Source organism: Littorina saxatilis, linkage group LG14 (genome assembly GCF_037325665.1).
Source record: "Littorina saxatilis isolate snail1 linkage group LG14, US_GU_Lsax_2.0, whole genome shotgun sequence".
In the NCBI taxonomy this organism is placed as follows: domain Eukaryota; kingdom Metazoa; phylum Mollusca; class Gastropoda; order Littorinimorpha; family Littorinidae; genus Littorina; species Littorina saxatilis.
In genome coordinates, this window is record NC_090258.1 from 12926163 (window position 1) to 12945638 (window position 19476).

The following is a 19476-nucleotide window of genomic DNA, read 5'->3' on the forward strand; positions in this document are numbered from 1 at the left end:
TGGCCTTCCGGAGAAAGTAATAACGCAGAGTTGCACAGTGTTTTAGCAAAGAGCACAACGCTTTTGTCAATACTGTAAGCAAACACCCGGGGGCCGCTTAAAGCTGTGTCTATGTATGGACTATCCGGGGCTATACGAGTTGGAAAAGATAGGGCTGAGAATCATGTACACAATTCTGTACAGCAAACATGGCCCGAAACTAATAATAGTATAATAATACTAATACTAATAATAATAATTGTCAGTAAGTACTGGTGTCACATGACTGATGTGAAACAGTTGATTGGCTAATGGCAATGCGCTTAAAACTTTTCCAGAGAGCGTATTCTTCCGCCCTTTTCCAAAGCGAGGCTGTGCCCCTTCTTTTGATTTGAGAAGATTCTTCTCATCCTCCGTGTTAGTGACATGTAGCTTATCTTCTCCACATTACCAAATGATGCTTGACCCTAAATGTCCCGCGGCTAAAAGCAGAAGTGTTTTTTCTGACATATTTCATGCGCCTGTGCCACAGTGAGTCTGGGCCTCTTCTTTCGACTTGCCAAGATTCTTCTCAGCCGCTGTGTTATTGGCATGTAGCTTATCGTCTCCACATTACCAAACAATGATTGCTTGACCCTAACATTTCCCGCGGCTAAAAGCAAAAGTGTTTTTTTGGGACAGATTTCGAGCTGGACAAAGCAGCATTAATTTGGAAGTCGACTGATTCAATCGGCAATGCGATCGTGACGTCACAGCCACTGGTTTTCTAAGCGGCGGCCATCTTGGTAAGCAGGATATTGCGTGCTTCGGCTGCTACTAGTGCTAGTACCGGTTCAGTTAGCGTTTGGGAAGTTCTTCGGCTGTCATCATGGCTCCTGGAGCGTCTTGTTGTGTTGTTAACTGCACAAACGCGAGTCACAACTGGAAAGGACAAAAGAAAAACGAAAGTCTGCGTTTTTTTTCGAATTCCTAAGGTGAAAACTCGCGAGGGGGAGCATGTCAAGGCTGTGACAGAGCGAAGAAGGAGAGCATGGGTTGCAGCAATCCGACGCACGAATATCACTTTCGAGCACTCATCGGGTGGCCTTCGTGTTTGCTCTCGTCATTTTCACAAAGGTAAGTTTATTTTATTATAATGTGGAACCAATATATCGCTGACAATGTCATATGTTAGCAACTTGAATGTGACGCTATCTGACACTGTCAGTGTCACTGCTAACCTAACTCGGTCAGTCATAGATTGACTTGTCTATAGATGCATATGAGTACAGTTGACACTAAATCATGATTTCCAAAACTCATGTGAGTAGACTGAGTTTAATGTGGATGTTCAGTCACATTGATTTTATGTTCATACATCATAGTAATGTCATTTTATTGAACTTCTTTTAATGTTGGAATTTTCTTTCATATAGAATTTTGGTATGACCGATACCTTTCCTTATAATAAAAGTGCCAATCCATCATGATTGCAGGTGAGCCAGCGTACGAGATGGCAGAAACTGACCCAGACTGGGCCCCATCATTGCACCTGGGACATGAGGAAATCAAGCAGACCAACCTTGGCCGACATGAGCGACAAAAAGGGAGATCTTTGCGGAAACATGCGTCGCTGCAGCAGAATGAAGTTGACGGATCTTCAACAACTCTGCAAGATTCCGACTGTCTGTCTGATGGCGTTGAGGAAGAGTTGTTACATGAACAGTCTGTGCAGGTAGACTTTACTTCTGAACCAATTACTGAACTGAATGATGAAGTTAATTGTCTCAGAGAAGAAAATCAATCATTGAAGGAATTGCTTGATGCAAAGCAATTGAACCAGAAGGCATTTGAGGGCAATGATGACATGGTGAAGTACTACACAGGTCTCCCGAGCTTTGCAATGCTAACAGTTCTTCTTGGCATTGTTCAGCCTCATCTCCCACAGGGCAATAGGAGAGTGCTTTCACCGTTCAAGATGCTGCTCATAACTTTGATGAGGTTGCGTCTAAATCTCCCTGTCCAGCACATTGCATACATGTTTGGATTGCATCGCTCCACTGTGACAAACACTTTTGTGGAAACCATGAATGTTCTGTATGAACGCTTAGTGGGACTTATTCGCTGGCCAGATAGGCAGTCTCTGCATGACAGCATGCCACATGAGTTCATTGAGGCCTTTGGAAGAAATGTTGCTGTGATCATTGACTGCTTTGAGATTTTTATTGAAAAATCTTCAAATTGTAGGGCTCGCTCAGAGACATGGTTAAATTATAAACACAACCACACCATGAAATATCTCATAGGCATAACACCACAGGGGGTTATTTCATTTCTGTCGAAGGGGTGGGGAGGGAAGGCAAGTGATAAGATGATAACAGAAAATAGTGGATTTCTGAATCATCTGTTACCAAGAGACAAAGTGCTAGCAGATCGCGGCTTTGATATAGAGGAGATTGTAGGTCTTGCATGTGCAGAGGTGAAAATCCCTGCATATACTAGGGGAAAGTGTCAGATGCATTCCCAGGACATTGAGCAGACAAGGAAAATTGCACATTTAAGGATCCATGTTGAACGTGTAATTGGCAATGTTGTAATGAAATATACCATTCTGAGTAGTACTATCCCCATCAATCTAATACTGCCTTGTGAAGGCGAGGATGTAACATTCCTCGACAAAATAGTGGTTGTTTGCTGTGCCCTGACCAACATGTGTCCAAGTGTGGTGTGATTGTGTTTGACTCTGAAGATGTGTGTGTATAGCATTCTGGAATCATCCCATTGTATCAGAATTGTGTTTACAACTTTCTTGTTGTGCTCTGACTTGTATGTGCAGTGACATGGTGATTTGTTCTGTTATTTGCAGAGTTTAAATGGCTTACATTAAGTAACAGTCACACCAACAAACACTAAAACAGGCACATATGTATGAACAGCTCAAGTCATGTGTATGGGACAGAAGAAAGATTTATTTTGTGTCACATTATCATTATAACATACACATGCATGTACATTCTAATCTATGAGTCTAGTACTAGTAGACAGCTGCACATTCTTTTTCCAATGCGGTTGTACTTTTCTGTGCATGTGCTCACAGTACAAAAATAAAAAATAAAAACAGAACACATTTGTTTATGAAGTCAACCAAATATTTGTAATGTGTGTGTGTGTGTGTGAATTCAGATTTGGCACACAAATGAAACAACAAGTAAGTGTGCAAGACTTGCACAGTTAGGCAAATACATACTTCAAAATATGCAGTCACTCAGTCTTATAACCTCAAACAGCATGACACTGACAGAAAAACCCCAGACAGCTACACCGTAAGCTAAAGTGACATGTCAAGGCAAGCCGGACAAAACCAAGCATCATCTTTCCCTGGCAAATGATCAAGTCCAACACATGCCGTGTGGTACCACTGAACTTTGCAATTGTCACTGTCACAAGCAACCATGTCTGGCAGTGCTGCTTACCAAGATGGCCGACGCATCACGCGTGCATGGGAACACCTACGTCATCGCGCATTGCCGATAGACTGTCCTACTCGTATTATGTAGCAGACGACATCATCAGTTCAGGCCTGAAATGAACGGTTTTCGTATATTTCAAGACAACTACGATGTAAACAGAATACACGAAGGCTTCAAAACATTCTTACCATGTAATCATAGCACCAACCTCCCAGATTAATGCAGGTACATTGCGAGAAATAACATGCCACCTTAATTTTTTTTGCGAATGAGGGAACGAACGTGTCACTTTGAGTCGTTTGACATCAGGGAAACCACTCAGTTACTTGGGGGTCGTTCATTTTTTTGGGGAGCATAGAACATTATTTTCGGTACATGTTGTTTTTTATACCAATAGTTAATACATAAGTGAAACTGTATGCTGACGGGTACATTTCGCACAACTGTAACTCATACTGTTAGTTGCTACTCGAGAAAACGGTACAGAGGGTAATCAAATCGTAAAATGCATGGTCGGCGATGAAACCCCTGAAATGTGCAAAGCCCACACACACACACACAAGTAGATCTAACTCGACCTGTCCACAATTGATCCAAAGGCTGGCAGAAATATGTGCCTTTTCAAACGTTCTAATCTATTGTCGTTACTGACAATATCGTTATTGAAACAATCACAGTGCGCTTAGAGATTTATAGAGCAAATCTTGAAAATAATTATTGAACTCAGCGCTTTGCGCTTCGTTCAATAATTCATTTTCTCGATTTGCTCAATAAATCTCTTAGCGCACTGTGATGTCTCAATAACCTAAATAATAATAATTAAGTAGATGTGCAACGCCAAGGCACTGCATACCCCAGCGAAAGACAAACCTCTCTCTCTCTCTCTCTCTCTCTCAAGCACACACACACACGAACACACACACACACACACACACACACATACCTCAAGTTACACACGTACAAAAATACACACTCACTCACACGCACTCACTCACTCTCTCACACACACTTCATACACACAAAACACACCCCCATACGCACATATAGACAGACGGACATACACACCTTTACAAACAAACACACACACATACACTTACGCACAAACACACTCCCACCCACCCGCTCTCTCTCTCTCTCTCTCTTTCTCTCTTAAACACACACACACACACACACACACACACACACACACACACATTGACTCACACAAATCTCATACACACAAAACACACACTTATACGCACATACACGGTGGGCCTAGTGGTAAGGCGTCCGCTCCGTGATCGGGAGGTCGTGGGTTTGAACCCAGGCCGGGTCATACCTAAGACTTTAAAATTGGCAATCTAGTGGCTGCTCCGCCTGGCGTCTGGCATTATGGGGTTAGTGCATGCTAGGACTGGTTGGTCCTGTGTCAGAATAATGTGACTGGGTGAGACATGAAGCCTCCCAACAAACATTATGCATGCGTATCGCATGCGTATCGCATGCGTGAAAGCGTGCGTATCGCATGCGTGAAACGCATGCGATACGCATACGATTCTGTAACTTTTGTTTCGTGCGATACGCATGCGTTTTTTGCTCGGATATCGAGCGTGACACGCACCTCTAACGCAGGTCTACCGCATGCGTATCGCATGCGTATTCCATTCGTATTCCGGATTGTTTATGCTCTTTATAAAGCAGGTTTTTAGCTGCTCATATTTTCAGGCACTCTGACAACAACACTCACTCAAACCATGCAAGCAGAAACTCAAAAACAAATTGTTTCATCAAAATATTATGTTATTCAACAATTTTCAATTTTTATAAACATTCACAATCTTAGTGAAAATGCGTAATTAAATTTAGATACACTTACTGGGGCGGGGATGTAGCTCAGTCGGTAGCGCGCTGGATTTGTATCCAGTTGGCCGCTGTCAGCGTGAGTTCGTCCCCACGTTCGGCGAGAGATTTATTTATCAGAGTCAACTTTGTGTGCAGACTCTCCTCGGTGTCCGAACACCCCCGTGTGTACACGCAAGCACAAGACCAAGTGCGCACGAAAAAGATCCTGTAATCCATGTCAGAGTTCGGTGTGTTATAGAAACACGAAAATACCCAGCATGTTTCCTCCTAAATGGCGGGGTAAAAAACGGTCATACACGTAAAATTCCACTCGTGCAAAAAACACGAGTGTACGTAGCAGTTTCAGCCCACGAACGCAGAAGAAGAAGAAGAAGATACACTTACTTAGTTACAACTAAAATTATGAATCATATTCTACCTAGGCTTTACATTTTGAATTTGATGGCATTTTGACACATTTAACATTTTTGATTAGGACAAATATAATAAGAAACCCTTTGCGTATTAAAGAAATAGTCACATTTGTTTTAAAATACAAAACCATGTAATGCTGATCAATTAGTGATTTTGTTTGTTGGTTCATGGGCTGAAACTCCCACGGCTTTTACGTGTATGACCGTTTTTACCCCGCCATTTAGGCAGCCATACGCCGCTTTCGGAGGAAGCATGCTGGGTATTTTCGTGTTTCTATAACCCACCAAACTCTGACATGGATTACAGGATCTTTTTCGTGCGCACTTGGTCTTGTGCTTGCGTGTACACACGGGGGTGTTCGGACACCGAGGAGAGTCTGCACACAAAGGTAACTCTGAGAAATAAACCTCTCGCCGAACGTGTGGACGAACTCACGCTGACAGCGGCCAACTGGATACAAATCCAGCGCGCTACCGACTGAGCTACATTCCCGCCCCATCAATTAGTGATAATTATCAACACTCAAAATACAATTTGTATTCACAATGCTGCGACTTTTCGGCTATCTCTGAATATATATGCAGCGAAAGGCAATGTGTTTAGTAAGGACTCCCAGTGCCGTGCTGACGTCCTCGGTGATCCATCACCAGGCATAAACAAGTGATGCGCCTTCCCTTCCTTCAAAAGATGAGACTCGATCTGCTTGGCTGCATTTGCTACCTCTCCTCTGCAGCCCAGGTCCAACAGAGTTTCCCTGAAACTAACAACAATTTATCAAATCATTAGTTAGTGTACATAGTCTGAAGCCACCTGAACACACGACAGCCATTTTCCTTCAGTTCTCCACTTATTTATACTATAGGTACATGTTTTTAATTTATTTACACTCATCCTCATGGTACTGAAAAAGTGCCATGAAAGGCAGAAAATAAGAAATAGAAAGTCAAACAGAATGAGGCAGAGCGATGTTAAGATATCAAATAACCAAAGGGAAGTAATCGCTCAATGCATACGACATGTGTAATAGAGTAAGCGAGAGTTGTACGGAACCTTTTCTCCTGGCACCTGAGAGAATAACAAGCATTGAAATGAACAAGCGACTTTCATCCTCAAAAAAGGATGATCACCGCAAGCTCATATGCTCATCATTCTCCAAGGCACTCCAACTAACACCTACGTACACAGTCAAAAACAAGAACCAGCTTTTATTCTCGACTGGACTTAGTCCTTAGATCAAGACTGGTTTTAAACAGAACAAATTCAATGTTCATTTCAATGCTTGTTATTCTCTCAGGTGCCAGGAGAAAAGGTTCCGTACAACTCTCGCTTACTCTATTACACATGTCGTATGCATTGAGCGATTACTTCCCTTTGGTTATTTGATAAGAAATAGAAAATAAGGAGCTCAATATTAGCTGATTCTTCAAAGCTTCCTTCACATACAAAGTAACACACACATGAATACAAACACAAAGCCTGTATTACAACATAAGATAAAAATCAGGGACACATAATTCAGAAAACTTCCATAACACAAACATTTAAACCAGGAATGATGACACAAAGTGCTTTCCAAGAGTGTTATTTGTGACTCATCATACCAAAACATCTTGACAGTACAGGAAAATACTGTGAAACTTATCTTACAGGCAGCTAATTGTACAGTGGAACCTTGTATTGAAGAAACTAGCTTTCCAAGTTTTCAGTTCACAATGTAATTATGTCTGAAAACAATTCCATTTAAAGATGGTTTCTCTCATAGGACGTGATCTGCTTTCAGTATATTTTTGTGTTAATAGTCAAGATCTTTTGAAAGGTAGGTTCCATTGTACCCACAAACGAAACAAGTGTAAAACACAAACACTCACCAGTAATATTATTTGAGATTGATTTGTGAAACTCTACAGCAAGGGAACACATGGAACGTATGTGGCTGCCAGGGCTCGGAGTCTGACTTTCCTTGTTTCAGTGTCTCTCATTTGTGTTGACAGCATCGATTAGCAGCACCTTGATAAGCTACACAAAAGAAAAGAACATTGTCAATAAATAATATCCTTTTACATCAGTTGGTCTTTTTTACATGTAAATTCACGGATAAATCTAAAGTGCATTTCAGAGCCGTGTTCATCCCAGACACAGAGGACAATCAGCCAGTTAAACCTGCATGAATTCAAAATATATGTGGGTCAATATGTTATGGCCAGAAAACAATGACAATGTTGGGGTACTACTTGTCTCCGAAAACCTCCGAAAACCCCTGAAAACCCCATCTAGACTAACTAAATCTATCTTCAAAGTGAAGTATTGGACATGCCTGTAAAAAGTAAGCCTGATTCGTGCTACATGCACCCTTATATTTGTGTTGAGAGCCGGATTATCGACGAAATCGATGCAACAATTTCAATGCAAGGGAGCAAGGTAACTATTGTTACTCGAAAGCACAAGTACTGATGACGTCATGTGATTAGTGCTTTCGCTCCTTCGTAAATCCTCGCACAAACACGAAAATAAAGCCATGAACTGTGAAAGTTGCAAATATAAGTCATGATTGCAAACATTATGTAACAAAACACGATCTAAGGACAAATGTTATTATTTCTGATGAGGTTTTCGGGGGTTTTCGGAGAGAAGTAGTACATGTACCGCAATTTTGTATCTACAGAAATTCCATGGGATCAAAACTATGGACATTGAACATGCAGGCCTGGAGTCTGCATACCTGACCTATTATGACGGAGGCTGAAAATACTGTCAGACTCAGAGCACTGCAGTTTAGGTTCATAAAACAACAAAAAAAGGCATCCAATATTTGAAATGCCAAAGCTTTTTGTCGAATAACATTGGTGCACAACCACAACACTAACCAGGAATCAAGATAATATTTACAGTCAAGATTGAAAATCTTCTTAGGCCTGTAACTCAGTCTGACTATCCTGCTGAAAGCCTGAATAGCTGAGAAAAACAAAACAAAATCAAACATACCATAAGTGAAAGCCGCAGTCAACCCTTTTGCGGAACAGAAACAGAAAAGATCTCTCCACAGGGAAACATCATCAGGATGGTTGGCCATAACGTGTGTACTGCAATCATAAACAGACACACTGTTACTCATTTAAAATCATAACTACTCACTTAGATACAGATACCTACAGACATCACCATTAAACACAGTCACATGCGTGCGCAAGTCAAAGGATTAGCCTGTGGTTTAAGCATGACATAGAGACTTCTGAGCTCTACATGTTCAGTCCAAAAACACAGGTACTGAAGTAGGGACAACTGCATAAGAAAATGAAACCAAAGAGAAAAAAGCAAGCAAAAGCATTACTTACCTGTTCACAACAACGCATTGGTATGACCAGGTTAGCAGATAAACACAGCACTGGACCATTGTAAATGCAGGACTTGAAGTTCAATGGGTCCACTGAAAAAGAGATTGTGCACTTTGAAAAATCATAAACCTGGTATACTGGTAACCTTCGTTATAACAATCCTCTCCCTGCATGAATTCAGTTAAATTGAGTTTAAATTATCCTAACTAACATTTCTGATATGGAGTTTATCAATCACAGTCATTTTGAGTCAGAACTTCAACCCTGAAAATTACTGACTACAAAGACATTCATTGATTCAAATTTCAGCAAAATATATCATATTTTGGCTTGTATGTCATGTAACTCTGAAAAGTGAAAGCATAAATTACTGAAGTTTCATTCACACACACACACACACACACACACACACACACACACACACACACACACACACACCCACCCACAGTGACACATACACAGAAACACACACAAAAACATTCATCATCAAAGGAAGCCTTAATCATACCTTTGCAGAACAGAAACAGCCAAGATCAATTCCCAATAGGAAACATGGTCCGAATGGTCAGCCGCTGTGTACTGGAAACATAAGTGGCCACACTGTCACTTATTTTATATGTAACTCAGAATTACTCAGATAATTCCACAACTTACTAACATCACATAAAACACACACACAAGCCACATTATGAGTCTGTATGTTTAAAGCATGGAATAGATTATAGAGGCAAAATAAAACCTAAGTACACATATACCTATATATATATATATATGCCGTTCTTCAGAAGTGTTCAAATTAGAACATAAAACCCCCAAAACCATCAGATACACACATTTTTACACAAAAAAGTAACAGAAAGCCAGAGTGATCTTTGAAATTTAAACTGCACACACAGCACAAAACACATACACTGTGTACATGAATAATAAAGAGGCAATTGACCTTTTCCAATTCAAGACAGCTGTGAGTGTGATGTTTCCATTGTGGGTGTCTCATCTCAAGGTGTGACATGTTACAACAGGATCCAGCTGGTATGCATCTGTAATAATTCAAATATCCTGCATACATTAGTACGCACTGTGCAACACAAACACATTTTATTTAAAACTCTAAGCATCGCTGTTTAAATTATAATTTGAGTCTTATGACACAGTAAAACACACACCACTAACTATATGCAGTGGAAAAAAACCCACAAAAAATACCATTGAAGCTCGATCAGTAAATGAAATGATTTCTTTTTTGCTTGTGCGCTGAATTCCAAAGAATTTGAACTTGAGTGTAAAGTTAAAAATAACATACTACTAGACCTATACTATTTTTCATTCTTGCTCTACTTCACATCAGTGAGCAAACTACTTTGATCGACCAGTTTGGGTCACAAATAAGCAAACACACTTATGGCATTTCCAATACCCGGGAAAATAATATCTACTCGATTCTTAACTCGACTAGAACAGCAAAATACAATGCGCCCCATTCAATGCACTTATATTAACACTCAACTTAGAAGTTCAACTTCAACTTGTTCAAGGATAATGAAATGAACCGTATTTTTGTTAGTATGGTCCCAATTTTTGGTGAACTTCCATCTCCAACTGTAGCACGTAGCCGGGCACAAAGAATCCTTCTTTATCATGTATTATTCGGTATGCACATTTCTCAAGTCGATTACAGCATAGCGTTCACGGGATACCTCCAGCTTCGCTGGGATAACAATAATAAACAAAAACACTTTTCAAGCCAGAGTACACAACTAAAAAAAAAAAAAAAAAAAAATCAGAGTCCAAACAAAAACAAAATACAAAATTCCAGAATTTATACACATACAAAAAAATGGCACACCCTATACTATTTTATTTAAAATAAGCCTGCACCTCAACGACAACAATCATACACAACAATCAATCCAAGATAGAATCTAAGAAAAATAGTTTTTAAAAAACTTATAGGAAAGGGAGCTAGAATTTAGATAGAAAGATAGATAATAAATACACAGAAAAGGAAGCAAACAGAAACTAAGGCCCTCTCTACGTAAGAACTATACAACTACGCAGACCCCTAGAGCTGGAGAGGGGGTGTCCAATAACATACACATAAACAAACACTACAACACGCAAAGTATCAAAGTATGTATAATTAGCTACACTAAGGCACTTCTTTCTCAATTTCTCAATTTCTCACTTTTCTTCAATGAAAGGGAAGCAACTGCTTTTTAACTACAACAAAAATCTATCCTTAGAAACAAAAACCTATTTAGGGCTAAGTCGGGGTCACCACTGTCACGAAGTGGTTTGCATGTGAATTTATTATGCGTGTTCTGCCCTTTTGCACTGTCTCTACCCTTTCACACCAAACACTTCAAAAACAGAATTTGGGAGGATGCAGGCTCATTATTTCCTCAACCAAAACAACATACTTCTTCACTTTAAATACATCAATACGAACAACTTTTCAACACACAGTTCGCACAATCTTCCAGCTTTCACTCAAGGCATGTAAATACATATTATAACAATACTTTCTCAAATATAGATTAACGCACACAAGTAGGTACCAACAGACACTCACGAGTTCGTATCACGGCTCACTGCATGTCGCCAGTTCACTTACTTGTCTCGCTGAATCCTCGTAGAATAATGAATTCAGATGCCAACACACAGAGATGCTAACACACACCTTTCGCTGAAGATGCCGACACACACCTTTCACTGAAGATGCCAACACACATCTCACTGAAGATGCCAACACACACCTTCCAGGTTTCTCCCTGAGAAACCCTTCCGCCCGTAGCGGAAACAACCGTCGTCAGCTACGACCGGTATCGATGAAGACTCCACTCGTCTAGTCATCTGCGCCGAGGTGGTCCCTTGCTTCCACCGTCGTCTAGCGCTTCTCTCGTGTAAGGTCCCTCCCTTATACGCCATGGAAATCCCTCATGGAAACTCCTAAAGAATTTAACCAAGTCTTAATACAACATTCTCTAAAACCATCTCTTCTTCCAAACGTTCATGTACCACTCATACATTCTCGTTCATTCCACGTTCACATTCCGTACAGATTCAATATCCAAACTAACACTTAATCAATGAATAACACTCCCCATACAAAGCATGACCGTCTTAAACATAACATAAATGCGTAGCAATTATGTTCAAGAAATTCCCCATGAAAAACCGTGAAACAATTACATCAAGAATTCTCTCAACGCTTCACACTAAGATTGGGTGCACTTTATACACACTAACCTTTACGCTCCAGCTATGTATTCCAACGTCAATAATATACAACATAGTAAATCATTTACCTTAAGAGACCCGTCTCTTGAAAGAGTACTTGTTCCCAGAACAAGTCTGACACACGCTGAACAACCTTCCCGGTTGGAAATCTCACACGCTGTGACGTTATTTACCTCAGACCAGCTACATGTCTCAAACACAACTCACATCAAGCTAAGCCAGTTTTGCGTGCAACACCCGAAACACGTGAATAACGCCAGTCCGGTCAGCTACCCTCGCCTGTACAACATTTATGGAGGTTAAAAACACGACGTGGTTTCACCTCACAAATATGCTACTCACATCTTTGTGACACATGTGCACAAAATGAACACAAACACACACACCGCGCGAGAGAGAAAGACTACAGGGAGGCATGACGTCATGATGCATTAATTGACGTCAAAGACTTTCGACCGTGACGTATTCTTCTTACGCGAGCTTTATCCATAGACTTGGAAACTACGGAATTTCTACCCGTCCAAAGCGGCCTTGGGTGGCGTTTGCTCAAAAAATGGGGGCGCCAATTTTACCCACCGTATTTTTATTAGTATGGTCCCAATTTTTGGTGAACTTCCATCTCCAACTGTGGCCCATTTTCGGGCACAAAGAATCCTTCTTTATCATGTATTACTCGGTATGCACATTTCTCAAATCGATTACAGTATATAGCGTTCACGGGATACCTCCAGCTTCGCTGGGATTAAAGAAAATGTTACTTTTTTTTATTTTTTTTAATCAATTTTAAGGTGGCAGTACTACCTGGGATTTTGACAAAAGCTCTATTTTCCATTCCATAATGTGTTATTTTAATACAGAAATGCCTCAATATTGTCAAACATTTTGAATTTGTTGTCGTAATTAGTGCCAATATCGTATTTCTACACAGTTGATGTGTCAATATTGACATTCTCATTTTGACGCGTAAAAAAAGTTTGCGTTTTCCTGTGATGTTTTTTTAAGTATTATAACTGATTATAAATACAGTGTTGACATGTTGCAAAAAAACAACCACACTGTGGAGCTGTGTGCCATACATCAAAAAAACAATTTCTGCACACTATGTTTATTGTTCCTTAACATTGAATGTATGATTTAATTTGTGACCGAAGTTTTACTGAAATTGGATGATATATATGTATATATACCACCCACATAATGCAACCCCTAACCAGGTAGAACGGTCAACTGACCTTCACAACTTAGTTAATCACTGGAAATCTTTTGGCGAAAAGAACTCCATTCCTTCAAACAGCGCAATATTCGTTAACTTTTACTTTCTATACAAAACTTCAGCGCTCTTACGTATTACATTTTGACGAAGCTCACGGGAATATGCCACACAGAAAAAAACCTAGAGCCTGCCAAAGATCAAATAAAGCTGAACATGTTTCAAACTAGATTATACAACAATCTAAGAACAAATATTCTTTGTATATGACTGTGTGTGTGTGCGTGTGTGAAAATATTAAGCTTTTCATTGAGCGTATGATTTTGGAGCCATTCCATGGAATGTGTTTTGCACAAAATTATGATATCCATTGACGTTTCTAAAAGCGTTCAAATGCCCTATTGATGTTGAAGAGCTAGAGGACATTATTTTGTCCTGTATACATGTATGAATTTGTAGGAACATCCCTGATATCATGCTGCAAACTGTACAAAACACACTTAAAACTCTTTAAACTATATGATTGACTTTCAAGGGAATATTAATAGAACCTACCATCAAATACTGGCAAATGAAGATAATTGCATTATCCGCAAGTTTAAGCAAAGGCGCGGCGGAACAGTTGACACAAGGTCAAAGCGTGATATGTACCGCAAAGTTTCTCAGCACTCATCGGAATATGGGGAAGATGCACACACCTACAAAGTTTCTGTTCAATGCACGCTCAGCTCACATAGGATCTTGAAATGAAAAATGCACACACGATCAGCAAAGTTTTTGTACACTGCATGTTCAAAGTCGGGAACGAATCAGGGTCTCCTTGAAGACTGGGTCTTGCTACTGCACCTGATGACCTGTGCTTTCGCAAAAAATGGCCTGGTCAAAAACGAGGACAATGTGTTGCAGTTCCAGTTCCCTTGAAACCTGAATGTATGACAAGAACCGTCGATGTGTCTGTTGGACTGCTGACTATCATAGGCAGGTATGGAACCTGTACAACAGACAAAGGAAAACGTACAAGCGGGGTAAAAGAGCATAATTGTGCTTGAAGTAGATAATAAGAACGACAAGTTCACAGTTTGGTTGCTTGTGTTTAAAATAAAGGTATAACATTTTATTTGTGTGCCTGTACTAGGAACAAAGATAAAAGAAACACCTTTAAGGATCCAGTGTTTAAAAAACCCACAAACAGACATGTCCAATAAAGTGGAAGGGTAAAAAAACAAAACAAAAAACATTATTTTCAGGTGAAAACATGTTTCTTTTCAGTTATTTTGTTAGACAGGTACCCAGTCTGTACAACATATTACATAGGAAAACGTGCAAGCCGAGAAAACAACCAGATGCTTGAAGCAGAATAAACAACGAACAGTTTGTGTGAGAAAGTGTAAATACATTTTTGCTTTAAAAAAAACCCACATTTTGGCTGCATGAAAAATAATAATAATGAAAGTATATTTTGTGTGCCTGTGCTAAGAACAAACATAACAAAAACAGTTTATGGTCCCAGTGTTTAAAAAAAAGGTTACATTTCCACTAAAGTGGTTAGTTACAAAAACATGTTAGGTTTATACCTGTACAGTGGAACCCACATTTATGACCTCCAAAAATCTGAGAAAACCAGGTCTTAAAAAGGAGAATCTTAAATCTTTTAATTAAACTGTAGATATGTCAAAGACTGTTTTGAATAATTTTGGGGGGTAATTTTCTTTAAGAAATAACTCGAGTGAATGCACAAATTGTGTACTAAAGTGTCGGTACAAGGGAGACAATTTGAAGCCATTTTAAAAAAACAAAGCAGTATATTGCATAATAATATCCTTCAATTATAACAAGAAATAAGGAATAAACGTCTCTTGACATGTTGTCTACCTAATTATCTTGATCGCATTTATTTAAAGTGGAAATCGTTATGTTCGTAAGCTCACATACAATCATTTATGAAACAAACTCGGACCAGACCAGAGATTTGATTGATAATGGGCCCTTTATCCCCGAGTACGCAGTACTAGGATCCTGCAGACTTTAATTGTGTGTCTGTCTGTGTATCTGTCCGTCTCGACTTAACAGCTTATTGCTGGGAAACTACTGGGCGCAGTTCGTTCAAAAGTTGATACACTAACTTGATAATAGGTCCGATTGATCGTATTAAAACTTCATAATGTTACCTGGGACCTAAATGCGAAATATTCCACCAAAACGACTCTTAAAGGACCAGACCACGCTGTTTTAAAGGTTATTAGAACCTCCCCCCGTGTACACTACATTGGGTGTGCACGTTAAAGATCCCACGATTGACAAAAGGGCCTTTCCTGGCAAAATTGCTTAGGCACAGTTAATAATTGTCTACCTATACCCGTGTGACTTGGAATAATAGGCCGTGAAAGGTAAATATGCACCGAAATGGCTGCAATCTACTGGCCGTATAAAATTTCATCTCACACGGCATCACTGCAGAGCGCCTAGAACTGTACCCACGGAATATGCGCGATATAAGACTTATTGATTGATTGATTGATTGACTAACCGATGACTGAAGGTTAGAGAAATGCACCTAAAGATTCCAAAAATGTAAAGAAATTCACCGATTCGTAGCTTTATCATTCACACCGGTGACACTGTGACGGTTCCCCTACGCTTTGTGTTCGGTGCCCTGACCCTTTGTGTTCGGTTCCCACTCGGTTCCCACACGCCAAAATTCGCGGACAAAACACCCATTTATGGTAGTATTACGCAATGTTGCTCTCTGAGAATGGTCTTGTTAGAACTGTGAGTGTTTACACTACATGCCTAGGTGCTGTTGGATTGAAGGTTTTTGATATTTTAGCCGTTATTAGGTAGAATGCCTTCCACTTTACTGCAAAACTGCATAATTCGTAGCATCGGCAAGAAATATCCTACCAAAAAATGCCTGCTTGGAACTGTCCGTGGTCCAGCAAAAAGTTCAACATGTCTGTAGCAGACAGCCCAAGTTTCAAGATTGTAGGGCCATCCAAACAGCCGTAATAATAAAAACAACAAAAGTAGTCAGTGAAATTGGCTGTGTTCGGTCCCCCCACACTTTTGTGACGTAGGCGTGACGGTACCCATAATTCATTGTGTCGGTCCCCACTTTCTGTGTCGGACCCCACTTTCGACCTAATTTCTCTGTGACGGACCCCACAACCAGCCTATTTTGTGTCGGTCCCCACACCTTCTTGGATTTATGACTTGCCGGTTACTTGTATCATTGTATTCATTGAATCTAATTGTCTCGGAGTTATTTTTCAGCAAAAACCGGCAAGGCAGCACCTTTTGTGATACCAAGTAAGTCAGATGACATCAGTATGTGTGTGTGTGTGTGTGTGTGTGTGTGTGTGAGAGAGAGAGAGAGAGAGAGAGAGAGAGAGAGAGAGAGAGAGAGAGAGAGAGAGAGAGAGAGAGAGAGTGAGAGGAGAGAGAGAGAGAGATTGACACCTTTCCAGATCACTCCGGTTATGCGACACTACCGCGAGCGTCACTACCGCGTGTCACACTACCGCGAGTACGACACTACCGCGTGTAACACTACCGCGTGTAACACTACCGCGTGTAACACTACCGCGTGTCACACTACCGCGAGTACGACACTACCGCGAGTATAACACTGCCGCGTGTCACACTACCGCGCGTACCACAACCGCGAGTACCATAACCGTAGAGAGAACGCATGCAAACTTACTTCTTGTGAGTTTGTGTTCTAACTTTGATTGGAAGCAACCCATCTATATATATATACGACTTGTGTCTGTGTGTCTGTGTGTCTGTGTATCTGTGTATTTGTGTATTCGCCATGCACGGCCAAAGTTCTCGATGGATCTGCTTCAAATTTGGTGGGCTTATTCAGAGAGACCCCGGACACAACCTCATCGATGAGATATTTCAACACGTGCTCTCAGCGCGCAACGCTGAACCGATTTTGGTTCCACCTCAGCTATTTTGGTTCCACCTCAGCTACCCGGGCCCCCATACCGACACACCATAGCCGCTACACCACATCACAACGCCAAAGTTCTCGGTGGATCTTTTTCAAATTTGGACACCGTATTCAGCTACACCCCGGACACAATATCATCGATGAGATATTTCAACACGTGCTCTCAGCGCGCAGCGCTGAACTGATTTTGGTTTTTGTGTTCATTTCACCATTATAAGTAACTCTTCCTTATCTTCTCATCTTCTCCACGTTTTCAGCGTTTACCTCCCTTCCTTCGTATGGTGCACTATTAGTTTGAGGGAGGCATCTTCGGATATTCCCGTTCTGTTACTATTTTTAGAAGGTCACCGCAGTGTCCAGAACGTAAATTGGACCCGTAAATTATCCTCACTGTAAAAGTGCAAAGGTCGAATCAATTTATAGCCACGCGAAAAATACACTGTCATCTATCTCTCTATAGATACGGCTTCTCTGTGTTTGTGTGTGTGTGTGTGTGTGTGTGTGTGTGTGTGTGTCTCTATGTGAGCAACACCTGTGCATTGTTCAGTTCTGTTTGTGATGTGGTCTGGCGGCTTTTGTGTAATTTTATGTACTGGCCTTCCTTTGAGAAGCCATAACAGTTCAAAAGGGCTTAGAGATAAGCTCTAAATTGCTCGGTCCTGTTTGAGTGGAGTTCGCCTCCAAAGGTGATTAACACGGTTACATTCGTCCACAAGGATGGGACTCGATATGGTCAGGAATGGCATTATGGCCACTGAATCATTTTCGTGCTGTTCCCATTCCACGAATCTGGGAGGGACCTAAGCTTGGCGGGTCCATTGTTCGGACCCGGCGAAGCCGGCGTACGGCTCTAAGTACTTCTTCCCGGCGAAGCCGGCTACCCGGCGAAGCGGGTATTCATTCTAGTTCTATATGTATTCTGATAGTGTGTTCTGATCGTTTTGAGTTCTTGGTTAGCATGACAAACATTGAATTAGTGTTCAGAGAACAGACCAGGCCTTTTTGTTTTATATTTCAAGGAAACATTTCAACCTTTGCCTTCAGTCATGGAAGTCATAAAATGACACGCGGTAATGTTATACTCGCGGTAGTGTGACACGCAGTAGTGTTATACTCGCGGTAGTGTCGTACTCGCGGTAGTGTCGTACTCGCGGTAAGTTCTGTTTCCGTACCCGCGACAGCGGCAGCGACAAAAGAAAACGCGCGCAAACGCGTGACGTGTTTCCGTACTTGCGTTTTAAACATGCGGTAAAATCTGTAAACTCCCGCGTTGCCGCGCGACAACGCGAAAAAATCGCTCCAGGACCCTTTCAACAACAAAAAAGTCGCTTGCCGCTTGTCGCGCCGCTAACGCGTCGCGCGTGTGGAAACACTCCTGGTCATTTTCTACTGTGCTTGATTTTCGTCGCGCCGCTGGAAAAACGCTGTCGCGGGTACGGAAACACAACTCTCTCTCTCTCTCTCTCTCTCTCTCTCTCTCTCTCTCTCTCTCTCTCTCTCTCTCTCTCTCTCTCTCTCTCTCTCTCTCTCTCTCTCTCTCTCACACACACACACACACACACACACACACACACACACACACACACACACACACACACACGCACACACGCACACACGCACACACACATACTGATGTCATCTGACTTACTTGGTATCATAAAAGGTGCTGCCTTGCCGGTTTTTGCTGAAAAATAACTCCGAGACAATGAGATTCAATGAATACAATGATACAAGTAACCGGCAAGTCATAAATCCAAGAAGGTGTGGGGACCGACACAAAATAGGCTGGTTGTGGGGTCCGTCACAGAGAAATTAGGTCGAAAGTGGGGTCCGACACAGAAAGTGGGGACCGACACAATGAATTATGGGAACCGTCACGCCTACGTCACAAAAGTGTGGGGGGACCGAACACAGCCAATTTCACTGACTACTTTTGTTGTTTTTATTATTACGGCTGTTTGGATGGCCCTACAATCTTGAAACTTGGGCTGTCTGCTACAGACATGTTGAACTTTTTGCTGGACCACGGACAGTTCCAAGCAGGCATTTTTTGGT

At 41.1% G+C, this 19476-nt stretch overlaps 1 long non-coding RNA gene across 2 annotated transcripts; it reads right to left on the minus strand.

Annotated features, from left to right (window-relative positions):
* Window positions 1-4876: 4876 nt before the first annotated feature.
* On the minus strand, window positions 4877-12575 carry LOC138947141 (uncharacterized). Of its 2 annotated transcripts, XR_011449561.1 has the most exons (7): window positions 12325-12575; window positions 9960-11965; window positions 9525-9595; window positions 9017-9108; window positions 8667-8764; window positions 7553-7700; window positions 4877-6444 (listed from the first exon to the last, which is right to left on the minus strand). It is a non-coding gene; the product is annotated as an uncharacterized lncRNA (long non-coding RNA). The 2 variants fall into 2 exon arrangements; XR_011449560.1 differs by lacking the exons at window positions 7553-7700; window positions 12325-12575 and having other exon boundaries at window positions 9960-10485.
* Between the last annotated feature and the right edge of the window lie 6901 nt (window positions 12576-19476).